General features: G+C 40.1%; 1 protein-coding gene and 2 pseudogenes across 1 annotated transcript in view; all 3 read left to right on the top strand.

The window, feature by feature from the left end:
* Positions 1-6,284, top strand: part of LOC131237607 (rust resistance kinase Lr10-like) — a 33,137-nt gene extending 26,853 nt beyond the window's left edge. The window contains exon 2 of the mRNA XM_058235471.1: positions 5,881-6,284. The gene's annotated coding sequence lies outside the window, so the exon portion shown is untranslated. The remainder of the gene's footprint in view (positions 1-5,880) is intronic.
* Positions 1-18,355, top strand: part of LOC131227642 (uncharacterized) — a 118,722-nt pseudogene that overhangs the window by 29,691 nt on the left and 70,676 nt on the right.
* LOC131237613 (rust resistance kinase Lr10-like) lies at positions 3,196-5,990 on the top strand (annotated as a pseudogene).

Here is an 18,355-nt window from a genome sequence, read left to right as displayed (position 1 = left end):
AACTTGAGATCGGGATATACCTAATTTTTTGTCTCATACCGTAAAATGATCTAGAAAAATATATGAATAGAATGCATGAAACACATACATCATGGTGGTCCCCACAGAGCACAACCAGCGGAGTAGCCAATCCGTTTCCATCGTTTTATCATTCTTTGTCAAATGAAGAAGTAGCTCAGTGTTGTGGAGCGAATTCAGTATGGCAGTTTCTTTCGCTCTCCATTCCTTTCTCTCCCACCTTGCTCTTCCCTCACCTCTAGAAAAGAGTACCGTTCCTGGACCCAACCCACATTGTCCTCCGGTCGACTGCTGAGAGCTATTTCAGATCCGATTCCCCTTCTCAAATATCACCAATCCTGAATGCGGGTTATACTCCATCAATTGCAACAATTTCATAAAACCAACCATCCAATTTGAGGATTTGGGAAGGTCGTACGTCGTCAAAGATATCTTGCATCGTGAAAGCACGATTGTAATTCGAGACGAGGGATTCTACAATCACTCGCAGTCTGACTTATGCAATGCCTTCTACAATTTCATCTTGCTTTCTTCTCCTTTCCTTCGCTTTTATCTTAAATCTCCTAGCTACACCTTTTGTCAATTGTCAGCGCCATCATCAGCTTCTTTTCGATGATTCCTATAAGGGTGTATATAATTACAGAGGTTGTGAAGACCGCATTATCTACTATTGGCCAGAGGATCTACCACTTCTTCATGATCTATCACCTCTTCAACAGAATGATTGTTTGGTAACTCACTTTCCATTACTTCTTCATGATCTATCACCTCTTCAACAGAGTGATTGTTTGGTAACTCACTTTCCATTGGCTCTTCCGGAGCTCGACCCAAATGTGCCGAAGGACCTTTTCAGTCTATTGGCATTGAGTTTCCATCTTGAATGGAGTGGGACCCAAGAATGCATTGAATGTTACGAAAGAAGAGGAAGGTTTTGTAGTTGACAAAATTCTACCGGGGACTTCATTTGTTCATACCCAACTAATCCCCATGGTGTGTGTGTGTGTGTGTCTATATATATATATATATATATATATATATATCTGCTCGTCATTTTCATTGCTTTGCAGCTACCTATTGAAGGAGCTGAAGATAGTAGGCTTTCTTCTCTTTCTCCATGTCACTTTTAGATCTTCAGGTCTGGAACCGATGGTTCAATTGAAGGGATTGATCATTGGAACATGCATGTAAAGCTCCACATAGTGAACTTCATCACGTGCGTGTGCATCACACGTGTGGTGTAACAGCTGATTGAAGTCATTACATAGCCCCACCGTGTAATAGCTCTGCCCTAAAACTGGTCCTCTCTGCTCTCTGTTAGCCCCGGAAACAAATGCGACCCACAAAATATGAATTTTGGGACATGGTCATCAACACAATGGGGCCAACTTGCTGGATGGATCATACATATCACACGTGTGCCTGTCAACACATGGTGAGGAACAGAGCTTCAATAAGTAAATGTGTTATGTATAATCAATTTCCGGTGGAAATCAGACTGGTGTCGATTGTTTCATTTTCATTTTACTAGCAAGAAAACAGATATTGCAATGTAAGAAAATGAGCGTTAGTGGATTTATTACATTAAAATGATTTTATATTTTGTTGATCTTCTGTATAATGTGATTCTACAGGTGGGACTGTAGACAAGGATAGTAGGAAGAGGAAGATTACCATAGGTATCATATTCTAACCCCCTGCCTTCTTATTGTGCTTCTCTCTCTGTCTTTCTTTTTATTTTTTATTTCAAGGGTGGGAGCACACCACCCGTAACTTTGTCGATGATTGAAAAGAATTTACAATTTTCAGGCAGGCACCACCTATAACTTCTCTTTTTCTCTCGGGTAGGCTAAATAATTACAATCTTTTATCTCTAACCTTTGAGATGAAACAAATGTTTCAACCCAAGTTCTCCCAAAGAAGCTTGCAAACATCCTGGGCTCCATCTTGCCCTGCAAAATGAAGTAAACAGTTTTTTTTTTTTTTGGTCTTTTCAGAAATGAAGAAAACATGCTTGTAATTTAAGATGAGTGAATCGAGCATTACTTGCAATCCAATACCTATTGCAGTTTCTTTTACAATTTTGCAATGCCCACCCCTCCTTTGGTACCCTTCTCATCTTAAAACTCCAATCTACACCTTTGTCAATTGCAAAAGCAATGATCAGTTCAAGTATCCCAATGTTTGTTTGTATAATCACATGTTGTGAAGACCACAACCTCTATTATGGACCAGAGTGTCTACCACCTCTTCATTGCTTGAAGAACCCAAGGACCACTTTGGACACTTGGCTTTCGGTATCGGTATGAATCTCACCCACGAAGCAATGAATGTTATGTGGAAGAAGGAAGCCTTGGTAGTCGAAATCATTCAAAGGAAACTTCACTTGTTCATACCCCACCAGTCCCAACAGTAAATGAAATCAAAATCTGCTTTGGGTTGTCTTCAGTTTCACAGCTACCAATTGAAGCAGCAAACGACTGTAGATTTGGTGGGCCTTATTGTACAAATCAAATGGATGGCTAAGGACCTTGTACACGGTGGGGCCCCATCCATTTGATTTGTACAATAAGGCCCACCAAATGGCATCCACACGATGGGGCCTACTTGATGGAAGATCAATGTATATCAGACGCGTGACATGCGAACATATGGAGGGACAAAGCTACTTTTTTTTTTTTGTGTAAAGGAGAAAATTTATTCAAGAGAAGAAATCTACAGACATTCGGGCAAGGCCCCACAAAAAGGCCAGGACCCCGCTTGTCATATGCAAGCATATACAAACCCAGCCCAAATCAGAGTTCAAAACGGCCCTATGACAGACGTCTTCTAAGAATCCCAATCCCAACATTGTCCTCATGGATGATCTCCTGTGTATATGTTAGCAGTTTTTACATGTTTAGATCAGTGCCCGTCATTTCATTTGTCTTTTACTGTTGAGAGGAGATATTCCAGTGTAAAAAATAAAAGGCATATGCGGTATTATTGCATTAAAATGATTTTATATTTTATTAATCCTCTGTCTAATATGATCAGGTTGAATGCAAATTTGTGTTCATTCACCACTTTCATGTATATCATTGGGAGTGGCAGTCTTCTTTCTAGGATATATATATCTTTCTCCTCTTCTTCTGCTGTACGGCCAAGCCAATCTTATTTTGGAATAAGAAACCAAAAGACCTATGGATCCCTTATTCCAAATGGATATCAGTATTCAGATCTCAAGAAGATGACGAACTCCTTCAATGATAAATTAGGCCAAGGAGGTTATGGTAGAGTGTTCAAAGGAAAGCTCCCTGATTGTCGTTTGGTGGCTGTGAAGGTGTTGAACAATTCCAAGTGCAATGGAGAAGAATTCATGAATGAGGTCGCCTGCATTGGTAGGACTTACCATGTAAATATTGTCACTCTGCTAGGTTTTTGTTGGGAGGGGTAAAAAAGAGCACTTATCAATGAGTTCATACCCAATGGATCACTTGAAAAATTCATTTATGCTGAAAAACCAAGAGAAATGAATCCTCTTGGTTGGGAAAAGCTATATGAAATCGCAATTGGAATTGCCCGAGGACTAGAGCACTTGCACCGTGGCTGTAGTACACGCAATGTGCATCTAGACATTAAACCTCATAACATTCTTCTAGATGAAGACTTCACACCCAAGATCTCAGATTTCGGGCTAGCTAAGATATGCCGTGTGAAGGAGAGTATCATATCCATGATGGGCGCTAGAGGGACTGTGGGGTATATTGCACCTGAAGTATTTTGTAGAAATTTCGGAGGATTCTCATACAAGTCCGATATTTATAGTTATGGAATGATGGTGTTAGAAATGGTCGGAGGAAGAAGGAAAAGTGAGGCCCGAGTAGAGAATACCAGCGAAGTATATTTCCCTCACTGGATATACGAGCATCTTGATTTTAATGGACATCTAGGATTACATGGAGTTACAAAGAGAGAGGATGAAGACATTGTGCAGAAGATGATCATAGTGGCTCTATGGTGCATACAGACAGCCCCGGCAAATCGGCCTTATACAACTACCCAAGCCATTTCTATCTTCTCCTTCAAGGACATGCCAAGGTCTTTCAACTGCTTCAATATCACAAGAAAATATTCTACCACATGTTTGAGTCTATTTTCTCTATGAAGAGAATTTGATCCAACCAGAAAGGTTTGAACTTTAAATCTAGATCCATGATTGTTCCTTGTGATGATCAAGTTAATTTGGTATTTCCTTTCCTTTTTAAAATATTATTCAGATGAACAAATGATAATGCATGGGTTATATTCATATGTATATGTATGAATGTATGGATGTATGTATTGTTTGGAGAATGCTAACATTCCCAACTTCATGTGACATTAGCAACATCCACAGAGCTTTTAAATAACATGCAGCATGAAGGATGGTGAATCATCAACCTGAACTGTCCTCTGTTTCCTTTTCTTTTATTCCTTTAAAAAAAAAAAATATTTCTTCTTCTTCTGATCAGATGATACATCCATGTTAAGGAGTGAGCATACTCTATCCTGAAATCTAGGCCATGTCCATGTAAGCTTGGGTTGTATCTGATGGAGTATGTTAAGGTTGTGAAGTCGGCATTCATGAGCGGGATTTGGACCTGTAAAAAGTGGGTCCTAAAATGAAAACGTGCTCTTCCGTGAAATCTGGGCTATGTAACTTTGGGTTGCATTTGCTAGAGTATGTTGGGGGCATGTAGAGGTCAAGCTTTTGTCCATGGACAGCTTTGTAGCAGCCTCTCCCTCAAGCAACACAATATTCATTTTTTGTCGACAATTGAGGATATACCCAATGGATGCATTTATCTTAAGTAAATGTTGTATCCAAACACTAGATATTAAGCTCCCATGGACATGGACATCCATGTTTTGAGTGAAGCTTTCTGCAAATTCACAACAGCCCTGTGATTCCTCTTTATTCTTTATGTGAACAAAATGGAGATACCAATGGCTCCTACAAAGGCTACAATCTCAATACCCATGCCATTTTGGCAAGTGATTGTCAGATCCAAGCTGTTCCCTAGGTGGGTCCACAAGGTGACATGGCCTGAAAATCATGTTGGTCTCATGTAGGATTCACAAGCAGATCAAATGTAGACAGTTGGTCAAAGTTTTTTAACTTCCCAAATTTTCCATATTCTTGTGACCCACCTTTATTTTATTATTTTTACACACACACCCACACCACACAAACTCTCTCTCTCTCTCTCTCTCTCTCTCTCTCTCTCTCTCACACACACACACACACACACACACACACACCACATGGACACTCGATCCCCCGATCTCAATGTTGAAACAGAGTCTATCTACCACTGTTGGTCAAAAAATAAAAAATAAAAAATAACTTCCCAATTTTTACATATTCTTGTGACCAGCTTGATGACCTGATTGGTCCTATTTTAGGGCAGTCACACGTACTCAGTGGGGTCGAGCTGATGAACAGCCAGGATTGAAAAAACTTGGCACATTGGCATGTGTGAAGTCCTGTTCTAGTGAGTCATTGTCTTTATCTTCTCATTACTAAAACTAATGATGATGTCAAAGGATGTGTTTGGATGCGCTATCAAATTGAAATGCAATTTAGAGACTGATAGTGTGGAAATATGGAAAATGCAATTTCCTTATCATTCATATTGAGAATCTTGCACCAACATGCAATGACATTACTTCTAAGTTGTACTTGAAACAAAAAAAACCTGAAGTGCAATTTTAGGTATACTTGTTCATTGTGAATGCCTGGAAACACTGTTTATCTCTGTTCCTCTTAGATGAAACTGAATGTTCAAATTTCAAATCAATTGTGCATCCAAACACAACATAAGTGTTTTGGTGCAATTGCAGGGTTTGTTTTGGAGTTGCTGAGGTCTTGTTGGTGATCGGAGTGGCCGTTGAATCTAATCACTTGAGAATATAGAGAGAAGCTAGGAAGAAACTGCCTAGTTGTCAACTAGCTGGCATTTTTTACCTGTTGACAGTATTTCTTGCAACTGCCTTTTATTTCGTGGTCTTGCAAATGCTGAGAGTGAAAGATGGTGAGGCCGCTGTCTAAAGAGAGGTGGTGGAAGTGGCTCTCTTCTCTATGTCTGAATCAACACTCTCTGATGCTATTCTGCAGAACCAGAATTCAGCTGTGGATTTGGAATGTGATGTTGAAGAGTCAACTGCAAGAGAGTCTGAACTGTCTCTGTCCTGTAAAAATTCTATAGCAATCAAAACAGAATGTTTATCCAAAAAAAAAAAAGAAAAAGGTATGCTTATTCGATTAGTGGACAGTCTATAAATGAAAAACATCCTATGTTCTGGTTTCACAAAAACCAAAAAAATAAAATAAAATGCAAGAGACAGAAATGTAGAGCTTGTGAAAGTCTTGTATTCAAGGTGATGTAATTTTCATAAGTATAGATATCTTAGGAACTATCATGTTGTAAATTAAGCCTCTGTTCATGTTTCCATCAATTTTAATTTTGAATGGCTTAATGATAAGGACGGTCCTGATGAAAATGAGTCTTACCCCAATTAAGATTTTCAAAAAAATCTCTTTGTTGGTTGCTTACGGAAGAATTGCAATAGAAAATGGTGATGATATCAACTACTTGTTGAGTATTGAATTATTTGGGTCTCTTCAAAATATGAATAGAGGGGGAGATTCTATGAGAAATTTTAAATAGAAATGCGTTGATCCCCGTTTTTAATTTCACTTGGATTGATGAAACTTCTATTACAAAAGAGATCTTGAAGAGACTATATTGGGCTGCACTCTTCTTCTCTACAAGGCTTCCTTAACTACAAATACAACATTTGAAGTACTTGAAGAGACTGTTTGGAGAGGGGATAAATTGTGACGTTTTTCTTTTTCTTTTTTTCTTTTTTTGGATAAAATCTTGAAATAGAAGTAACTGAAGAAAGCACTGCTCTTAAACATATTTCTGCTTCAGCTTGCAGAAGTATGGATAAACCAAACACCCATTATTTTTTATTAAAAAATCTTTCAAGATTTTATCATCATCATCTAGCTGACTTTTGGTTCTAAGGCTTAGCATTGAGAATGGACAGAATGGATTTTACACATACAACATTGTGAGCCTCATAGCGTTGGGTGTTTTATGTGCCATCTAAAACATGTGTTGTAGATGATTCATATCTGAGGCACGGAGATAAAATAGAAGGTAATATGTATGAAGGATTAGAAGGTAACTTTTCTTTGATGGAGAAAATAAAAATCAGAAAATGTGCCACATAGGCAGGAATATTGGAAAATCAATTTCTCCTATCATTTTTAAGATGGGTGTTTGGTTTATCAAAACTTCCCTAAGAGCAGAAGCAAAATACGTTTAGAAGGAATGCATTGTCCAATTATTTTTGTTTTATCTTCTGCTCAAACAGATTGGGCAAATGTGATTCAATTGGAGGGATATGGTATTTGGAGGGGAAAAGAAATTCAAATTCAAGAGGAATGTGGCCGTGGAGGCCCATCCAAGCTTGGCCTGCGAATGTAGATTGAATCTCAATCATTCCAATTGGGAGATTATCATTCTGGGCCCAAGTCATGGCCTGGCCCGAGACAAGCCGGTTAACCTACTGTTTCCATGGGGCAAGAGGTCAGAAGAGTAAGATCATCTTGTCCATCTTTATTTTGAGTATAGGCAATCAAATGGGGACGTGTCCCAAATGACTATTCATTTCCTACAACACTTAGTTGCAGATAGTCTGTTCAACAAAAAGGTATGTGGGCCCCACAGTGATGTCTGTGTGATATCTATTCCATCCATTAGTTATACCAACTCATGTCAGGACATGAACCCAAAAGTCAGGCAGATCCACAACTCAAGTGGACCACACCATAGGAAATAGTATGTAGAGGCCACTAATGAGCCCACTGTAAGCCAGATGAGGAATTACAAAGGACCGAACTATGCATCGACATATGAAGATCATCAATGCCGTATCCTTCTGCACCTTATACATTTAGAGAAGCACTGGTATGGGAATGAAGCTGTTTCTGTTGTATGTAGGATTGGACCCGTTCTGTTTATATATTTTTAGAGGATTGAGGAATTTGAAACCAATCGAAACTCTATCCTAATGCTCCACAAAAATTTAGTAATCCCAGTTCAATTAAAACACCTTGTGTATCACAATCGTAGCACACCACCTCTTACATAATTTTGTATGTATCACAACTGAGTGGAGTCTATTAATACTCCCAATCATACTATCCAACCGGTAGGACAATTTAGTCATTGATCAATATGGTCCACTTTATAGAATTCTTACATCTTGATAAATTGTCCTGGTAATGCCTATAGGAAATGGTCAGACGACTATTGTAGCCATCCAGAGTTTGAACTCAATAAAGATGCTTTCGGAGCGATTACAAGATAGCCCAGACCTTAACCATTGTCGATGAGGATTTTATGTACAACACTTGTCCTCAGCTGTCCACTAATACAACCTTCAATTCAACACTCTTTGATTATACCACTGAAGATCTCAACCTCACCTTTTACTACAGCTGCCCATATATATCCACTCCCTGCTGAAATCCCTTACTCAAATCTTTAAATCCTAATGGTGGAAGTCTTTCTTACTTTGTTAATGGGGTCTCGCACACCTTGTTTGACCTTGAGGTCCTGGAAGGACGCGGATATTGCCTGACCTTGAGGTCCTGGAAGGACGCGGATATTGCTTTCGCAGGAACTCCCTGGAAAGGGAAGCTAGGTGAGGCCAACCGTGCAATTTATGAGGAATCACACCGTCCATTCATTTTTCAATATCATCTGACGACATGGTCCCACAGATGCCTTAAATTCAACACTCAAGTGGACCGGACAACAGGTAAAAATGGGTAGCAAAATGCCTATCATTGAAACCTCCCTGGCGTACACATTCATATTTATATTTCATACATACCGTTTATAAATTCATTCTTATACTGCAATGAACTGAAAACATAAAAATATTATCTTGATCCAAAACTTCTATGGCCCATTAATGTTTCAACGGTGGACATTCAATCGTGACTGTTTCCTTCATGCGGCCCACTTGAGTTTTGGATTTGCCTCATTTTTGGGCTCATGTCCTGAGATGATCTGAGAAAACTGATGAACAGAGTAGATTTCTCACAAACATCACGGTGGGCCCCACCTAGTTTCTTGTAGTTTCTGCCAAAGGGTTTCCCAGGCAATCCGCGTTTCCCAGGCAATCCGCGTCCTTCACGGAATATACTGGCTTGATAGAGAAATCCGGTGGGCCACACCAATGGGAGCAATATAAAATTGCCCCTAAAACCTCTAGTAGCCTGTCTGAGTTTGGCTCAGCTGAATTTCTATCTTCAATTAATCTTGGTAAGTTACAAGCGGTTTTGATGAAAGATACACATCATAGTGTCCTCATGCACCAAGCTATGGATGGCATCCTATTCCCATTGTTCACGTGGTGTGGCCCACATGACATGTGGATCTGGCTGGTTTTTCGTCCCCGGTCTTCAAATTCAGGACAACCCGATCCGATGCTGTGGATGTGGGTTGCATCCTGGCACTATCAGTAGCAACCTGGCTGCTGGACTATGCTATGTGGGTCTCACCATAATGTATGTGTTTCATCGATACCATCCATCCATTTCAGACCATTATTTTAGGACATGAGCCCAAAAAACAAAAATCCAAATCTTAGGTGGACCACACCACAGGAAACAGTGGTGATTGAATGCCTACCATTAAAAACTTTGGAGGGTCCACTATAATGTTTATTTGCCATCCAACCTCTTGATTAGGTCACACATAATCAACCTCTTAATTAGGTCACACATATTTGAAAGAAGCAAAAACACATATATCCACCTTTCTAGATAATTTTATAGCATGAGCCCAAAAATTAGACAAATGGAAGGTTCAAGTGGACCACCTAGTGGGTATTGAATGCCCACCGTCAAAAACTTCTTGGCAGCCACAGAGGCTTTCATTTAGCAGATATTTGTGTTTTCCCTTCGTCCAGGTCTATGTGACCTAATAGACAGGTTGGATGGCTAATTAGCATCAGTGGCCACTAGGAAGGTTACAACAGTGGGTGTCATTATCACCTCTACTTTCTTGGTGTGGTCCACTTGAACTTTGGTATTGGCCTTAATTTTAGGCTACACCCTAAAATGATATGGAAAAATGACGGATGACATGGATAAAACTCATAGAGCCCGTACGAGTCCATCCATGCAAGGAGAGGCAATCCCCTTCCCATGTGGTGACAGATCCACCCACATGCCGCTTGTAAGGAATAACGCGTACGACTCAAACAGTGCCCACATCATAGATGAAGCATAGCCAAAGTCTCACTACTGAGATGTCGAAGCAGACTAGGCCATGACGACCATATCTTCCACGCTGCTTTGATAGAGTAAATGATAGACGTAGAAAGTCTGATTTTGATAAAGAAAATGTCAGACGTAGGAAGTCGGGCAAAGAAAGTCGAGTCTGAGTCGAGCTGGACTAAGCTCGGCGCAGCTTGACCTTACCATGACCCAAGCTCGAGCTCAGATTAACTGGTCTTTGAGTTCATTCCTCAATCTCGCTTCGGGTTGCTGATTCGAACCGAGTTGAGCTGGAATCGACCCAGGTCAAGTAAGTTGTTTGAGTCGAGTTATATGATTTTTTATTTTTTATTTTATTACTGTATTAAAATAGTAATAAAATTATTAAAATGATAAGATCAAGATTGTTAGATTAGAGGTAGGTGCAGTGATAGTGCACGACAAATTATTACAAGTTAACAAATAACAACATGGGAATGTTATTGTAAAACCTTAAACCTACTTAACATTCATCAACAACTTGTTAATATGGCACACAGAAGGAGCGCCTTCCCGACCGTCAAATAAGAAAGTTATCACCTTCATCTGAACTTGATTCATCAACATCGCTTTCATTGTCTCATCCACTTGATGTGTTTCTAGTTTCATCGATGACTTAAGCTATGTTTGTAGATCTGGAGGTGCTATCTTCTCTAAGATAATTGTTTAATTCTTCTAAATCAGAAGGTGGTGAAACTTTATCATCATGTTCCTGTATATATTTAGCTAACCTTTTCAAGCCTTCTTTATGAACCAATATATACGGAGTTCCTAACATTTTATAGAATGAGGAGAGCCTGAAGAGAAACTTTGTTGTTTTATAACTCTTTTCACTTCTCATGCTCAGCCCTGTCTCGGCCATGTTGTGGAGGACATCAATATCTAGGTACCTCTGCAAGGCAAATTTCAATTGTTCTTCTTCCAGAGCTTTTAATCTGGCATTCTCCTCTTTTTCTTCCCTACTAATTTGTTACTCTCTCTATTTTGAATTTTCATGTATCATAATAGGCTTGTTATTATAATTTTTTTTATGGCTAGTTAAATTTGGTATGGATGAGGTTGACTTTTTTTTATTTGAGTCCAAGAGAGCACGTAATAGAATTTGTAATGCCTATGAGGCATCGGGTACGATGAAAGGGTTAAAGGAAGAGGGAAAGGGGGGGGTGAGGTAGGATATTTTAAGTTTAAACTATTTTACTTTTAATATATTATCATATATATAATATAAATAAAATATATAAAATGTGAGCAAATCGGGTTTTAGTTTGGTTTCGAGTCGAGTCAATTCAAGCTTAACTTACCTCGAACTCGAACTCAATTTCTTTTCGAGCTACAGGTTTAGGTGCTCGGATTGACCCGAACCAATCTGCGAGTCGAGTCAAAGCAAGATCAATCGAGTCAATTCAATTCAATTTTTAAAGCTAGATCGACTCATGTTCAGCTCTAATCGGGTGCATGATACGCAAAAATGAGTGGTACATTTTTCATCCACTTCGTCCATCCATTTTTCCAACTTGTTTTATGGAATGAGCTAAAAAATAAAGCAATCAAAAGCTCAAGTGGACCAATAATAATTGAATTCTCATCATTAAAAACTTCTCGAGGGTCATATGTTCACACCCCAAGTGCAGGGTTGTGATGTAGTAATAAACTCGGTAAGACCAAGGTCGAATCCACAGGGACTGAAACCTGTACGTTATCTGAAAATAACCAGATCTAGAACTAGGCTAAGATGAAATTTAAACCAATTGTGATTTGAGGAATATGGTGAAATATTAATTTAAACTTAAAGAATTCAGAGAAAGTGAACTAGGGATTCAGAGGATCCACTTGTAGAGATCAGGGAGATCTTATACCTGCTTCATGGATATTATACTGAACTTACTTGATATAGTTTCAAGAGATGAAAGGTATAAGAATTAGGTATGATTCCATCACAAATCCATGCCTAAGAGACAAGGTAAACAACAGAACTTAAACCAATCCATAACCAACCAAAAGATGTATGGGTGTTAGGAAGGATCCCATCATCCACCCATGTCTATGAGACGATGGCGAACAACAGGGTTTCTGAACATCAAAATAAAAGGAAAGGAATTATTCAAGCCATCACAGATCTACTGTAATTTAAATCACAACAAATCATTAATGACTAAAAGAATTTCTTAAATCAAACAAAGTCAATCAGTTCAGTTCAATCAAACCTGTAGAAGCTCCCATCACGCCACAAGCTTCACCTCTTAGCCCTAGCTAAGGGATTTAGCCTAACATAATCATAGAAAAAAGAAGAAAAATAAAGAAAAAATACATAAAAATTTCAAACACTTCTCTCTCCGCCTCTCTCTCTATCTGACGTCCCCTATTCAAGCCTTCCCTCTTCTCCACGTTTGGAACTCTTTTTATAGCTTTTGGAGTGGTGGAAATCGGATTTGGGAAGCTATCGCAGGCGCAGCGAAAGCCTTTTCGCAGCCAAGTTTGGGGCTTCATAACTCTCGCGTTCCTTGCATTATTTCTGTAAAATCAGCGTCTCTTGGAAGTGTTTTGGCTGGCCTACACGATGGACGGTTCAGATCTGCCATATGATCAAAGATGGTGGGCCACAACTGCCTGGAAAGTCCGATTTCGCGGACGTGCGTAGCCTTTCGCACGTCCGGCGCTGACGTGATCGGTGGGCCCCACAGGGGTGTTTTCAAGGAAATCCACCCCGTCCATTAGATTACCCTCGAAATTTCGGTAAGAAATGGATGGTTTTTCATGTTTATTGACTAAGAATCAGAGAAGAAATCATCCAAACATCAATTTGAACGTTGCAGGGCAGTCCACTTATGGCCTCTGTATCGCGCATGTGTGATTGCATGGGTCCAAAAGCTCAGCATGGGTTCGATGAATTCGTGGCCCTCTACACGATGGACGGATTGGATTATCCGTACAGGCCATGGGTGGGGCCCACTTGCGTCCGCAAAAACGGACAGTTTCCGTCCGTTATACAGCTTAATGCGGCAATTGCCGTTTTAATGAAGAAGATACGGGTCAGCCGCGCTGACCCGTTATACACGGTACGGTGCGGCTCGGCACATGTGTACCTCATGTACACACTTTGGTTATACGGGACCCACTGTAATGTATATGCAAGATCCGATCCATCCATTTGTTTCCTCATCTAATTTAAACCGCTGAGACCAAAGTTGAGACAGTTCCAGATATCAGGTGGGCCCAGAATCAACGGTTTATGGGCTGATCTGTCAGTTGGGGCACTTCCATAGTGATCCAAGGGCTAAAATTTGATATGTACGGTTAATTTATGGCCCTCAGGCCATGTATGAAGTTTTGAGCCAATCAGATGGCGAGAACTATATGATCTTGCATTTTTCACCATTTTCGGGCCTCTTTAACGTGAATAACTTGATTTCCTCGGATCCCTAGTGTGTAATTCCATCGATCTTGGTCCCCTGGAGTCCGTCCCTTGCCTTGGGTGTCATCAGAGCGTCAAATCCATGGTTTAAGCACCCTTTTTCAGTTCATGCTTGTAAATACACTCTGCATCACAAACACGATTAAATCAGGCTATTAAACGGTATCATGCTTGTAAATCCATGCAATAAATGGGTCTGATATGCAATATTTGACCCTCAACACAACCCCCAACCAGCATTTTGCTAGTCCCGAGCAAAATATGCGAAAAGTAAGTTGAGAATTACAGAACAATTTCTATAAACTCGCGTGATTTTTGTAGAATAATCCAGATATGAGAATTCCCAGATTCATGAATGTTGGATATTACTTCCTCCTAGACTCAAGCGCACGGTAAACTTCATAGTCAAGTTCAAAGTATTATTCCATTAATTAGAAAAATTCTAATCATTGAGATCTATGAGCGTACAGTGTAATCTCAGCTTATCATCATTAAAATTCACTTCTCTATTTTAGGATATCACTGGTAACCAATAAGAAGATTCATGATAACCAAAACTTGCCTCATAGATCATCTTTTCATTCTTTTAGCTTTTAATTTTTCCATTAAAAGTAACGTCAAGAAGGAGAATCAAATCCTCACCTACAGGGAGCAAACCTATGATGAAGACTGTACACCTAAATTTTTCACATATCATTCATAGGGAATTAAATCTACACCTATAGGGAGCAAACCTATGGTGTAGATCATTCGCCCAATCCTTTCAATTTCTCAGGTTGGTTCCCTTCAAGCTTAGTGAGTACTAAGTAAATCCTTCAATATCAAACTGAAACCTTAATGTGAAAGCGAGATGTGACATGTGAGATCATAACTCAATCAATGTTTACAACTTCTAATCAGAGATTAACACTTCAAACTTAACTGTGAAATCTAATATAATAAATAACTGAATCTAAGAGTCATAAATTACCAACATCACTCATCTTGTAATTCCAAGTGCCCTAGATGGCCGTCAAAATCACTTTGAATTCATACGAAATTCCATAAAAATTTAAAATTTTCACAATTTTTGCTCAAGACCAAGAAAACACAGATTAGGAAACCTAATCTCCCACCCCCAACCTAAAATCTACATTGTCCTCAATGTAAAAGAAATAAGCATGCAATGCACATGGGACAACAAAAATATAAGAGGAGTGATGGAAAGATAGTACCTGGACGAAAGAATCAAAAGGCTTTCCAAAGATATCTACGTAAGATCGGGTCAACACAAGAGAGAAACCAGTAAAATAAAAATAAAAATAACAAAAATGAAATCCTACCTACACCACTTTCGCAGGTACTCTCGATTGCATTTAGCGTATGCAACAAGCCTTTAAACCCCTAGGTTGCCCCTAGTGGACGAGTTGTAGTCTTGTGAGGGTTTGCAGCAATGTTACCCACAAACATTGAACTAACTAACTAGGAAAATGAAACAGAAAGAAAAGCTGGGTTGGCTCCCAGGAGCGCTAAGTTTACCGTCTATCCTAAAACAGAATAAAGGAAACTATCTTATTCCTATGAAAACAGGAATCCTACCTATACCTCCATCAGACTAGGAGATCAATCCTGGTAAACAGGATCAGTCAGAGGCATGGACATGTCCTCTGAATTAAATTTCTCGACAAATGGCTTTAAGCGATGTCCATTTACTTTAAACTCCTTGCCATTGTCGGGGTCTCTTATCTCGACGGCCCCATGAGAGTAAGCAGTGATAACAGTGAAAGGGCCGGTCCAACGAGATCGAAGCTTACTCGGAAAGAGATGTAATCGAGAGTTATACAAGAGGACTTTCTGGCCTGGCGTGAATGATTTTCGTAAAATATGTTGGTCATGAAACGCCTTCATCTTGTCCTTGTAAATTCTCGAGTTCTCATAAGCGTCGTTCCGGATTTCTTCGAGTTCATTTAACTGAAGTTTGCGTAGCGAGCCAGCGTTGTCCAAATTGAAATTCAAACTTTTGATTGCCCAGTAGGCTCTATGTTCCAACTCCACAGGCAAGTGGCAAGCTTTCCCATAGATAAGTCTAAAGGGAGACATTCCAATAGGGGTTTTAAAAGCAGTACGGTACGCCCATAAGGCATCGGTTAATCGAATTGACCAATCCTTACGGTCAGGGTTAACCGTTTTTTCCAAAATGTGTTTGATCTCCCTATTGAAAATCTCAACTTGCCCGCTTGTCTGTGGGTGGTATGGGGTGCTCACCTTATGAGAGATACCGTATTTCTTCATTAAACTCTCAAATGGTCTATTACAAAAGTGTGAGCCCCCATCACTAATGATAGCTTGAGGCGTTCCAAATCGGGAAAGGATGTTTTCTTTCAAGAATTTAATGACCGTGCGATGGTCATTAGTTCGACATGAAATCGCTTCGACCCATTTAGTGACATAGTCTACGGCAAGCAAAATATATAAATTCCCAAAAGATTGGGGGAATGGCCCCATAAAATCGATGCCCCAGCAATCAAATGCCTCGATGATAAGAATGGGGTTCAGAGGCATCATATTTCGACGGGACAATGCTCCCAATTTTTGACAACGCTCACAAGCTTTGCAAAACTCGTGAGTGTCCCTGAACATAGTGGGCCAGTAAAAGCCACACTGTAAAATCTTGGTCGTGGTCTTTTTAGCAGAAAAGTGACCACCACAGGCCTGTGAGTGACAAAAGGAGATGATACTTTGATGCTCATCATCTGGCACACATCTCCTCAGGATTTGGTCTGGACAATATTTAAACAAATACGGATCATTCCAGAAAAAGTTACGTACCTTGGTGAAAAATTTCTTCTTATCTTGCGCAGTCCAATGTGTCGGTATGGAACCTGTGGCAAGATAATTAGCAATATCAGCGAACCAAGGTGAATGGGAGACTCTGAACAATTGTTCATCGGGGAACATGTCATTGATATGTGTTGTTTCAAGGGAATCAGAGGGATTAAGGTGAGAAAGATGGTCAGCCACTACGTTCTCTACTCCCTTTTTATCTTTTATCTCTAGGTCAAATTCCTGGAGTAGGAGGATCCATCGTATCAGGCGGGGCTTAGCATCATTCTTAGACAGAAGATACTTAAGCGCTGCGTGATCAGTATAAATAATGATCTTGGATCCAATCAAGTATGACCTAAATTTGTCCAAGGCGAACACTACGGCTAAGAGTTCCTTTTCCGTAGTCGAGTAGTTCACTTGGGCAGGATTCAGAGTCCTACTTGTGTAGTAAATGACGTAGGGTTTCTTATCTTTTCTCTGGCCTAGAACTGCCCCAAGAGCATAATCAGACGCGTCGCACATAAGTTCAAAAGGAATGCTCCAGTCAGGTGGCTGTATGATGGGTGCACTAGTCAATATGCCCTTAAGCTTAGTGAAAGCTTCCTGACATGGTTCAGTCCACTCGTATGGTGCATCCTTTTGAAGTAGATTACATAGAGGACGAGAGATGAGACTAAAGTCCTTTATGAATCTTCTGTAAAACCCGGCGTGTCCTAAGAAGCATCGCACGTCCCTTATGTTCTTGGGTGGAGGTAGGTTAGAAATAAGATCGATCTTTGCCTTATCCACCTCGATTCCTTTGGATGAAATAATGTGTCCAAGGACAATTCCCTTCTGAACCATGAAATGGCACTTCTCCCAATTAAGTACCAAGTTCTTTTCTTCACATCTCTTCAGTACGCATTTAAGACTTTCCAAGCACTCGTTGAAAGATGGACCGAAGACAGAGAAATCGTCCATGAAGACCTCTAAATATTGCCCCACCATGTCAGAAAATATGCTCATCATACATCGCTGGAAGGTGGCAGGAGCATTACATAGTCCAAACGGCATCCTTCGGTAAGCAAAGGTACCGTAGGGACATGTAAATGTAGTCTTTTCTTGATCTTCAGGGGCGATCTCTATCTGGTTGTAGCCCGAATACCCGTCAAGGAAACTGTAATAGGAATGACCAGCTAACCTTTCCAAGATCTGATCAATGAAGGGCAAAGGAAAGTGGTCTTTCCTTGTGACGGCATTTAATTTTCTGTAGTCAATGCACATCCTCCAACCAGTAGTGACTCTAGTCGGCACGAGTTCATTATTGGCATTGGCTACGATGGTGATCCCGGACTTCTTAGGAACCACCTGAGTTGGGCTCACCCATTGACTATCAGATATAGGGTATATGATACCCACATCCAATAGTTTAAGAACCTCGGCCTTAACCACTTCCTTCATGTTTGGATTTAGTCTACGTTGTGGTTGCCGAGCGGTCTTCGCATCATCCTCAAGATATATGCGGTGAGTACAAATCGAGGGGTCGATTCCCTTGAGGTCCGCGATTGTCCATCCAAGGGCTCCCTTATGTTCCAGGAGAGTAGATATGAGCATACTCTCTTGTTCTTTCTCAAGGTGGGCAGAAATCACCACCGGGTATGTCTCATCTTGACCTAAGTATGCATATTTTAAATCAGAGGGCAAAGGTTTTAGGTCAAGCTTCGGTGGCTTGAGGTTAGACAGTAGAGGCACTTCATCAGTTTGGGGTAACTCTTCAA

The sequence above is a fragment of the Magnolia sinica genome, chromosome 2 (assembly GCF_029962835.1).
Source record: "Magnolia sinica isolate HGM2019 chromosome 2, MsV1, whole genome shotgun sequence".
NCBI classification, from domain to species: domain Eukaryota; kingdom Viridiplantae; phylum Streptophyta; class Magnoliopsida; order Magnoliales; family Magnoliaceae; genus Magnolia; species Magnolia sinica.
Note: the sequence above shows the minus strand (reverse complement) of the source record. Positions and strands in the feature narration are given on the sequence as shown.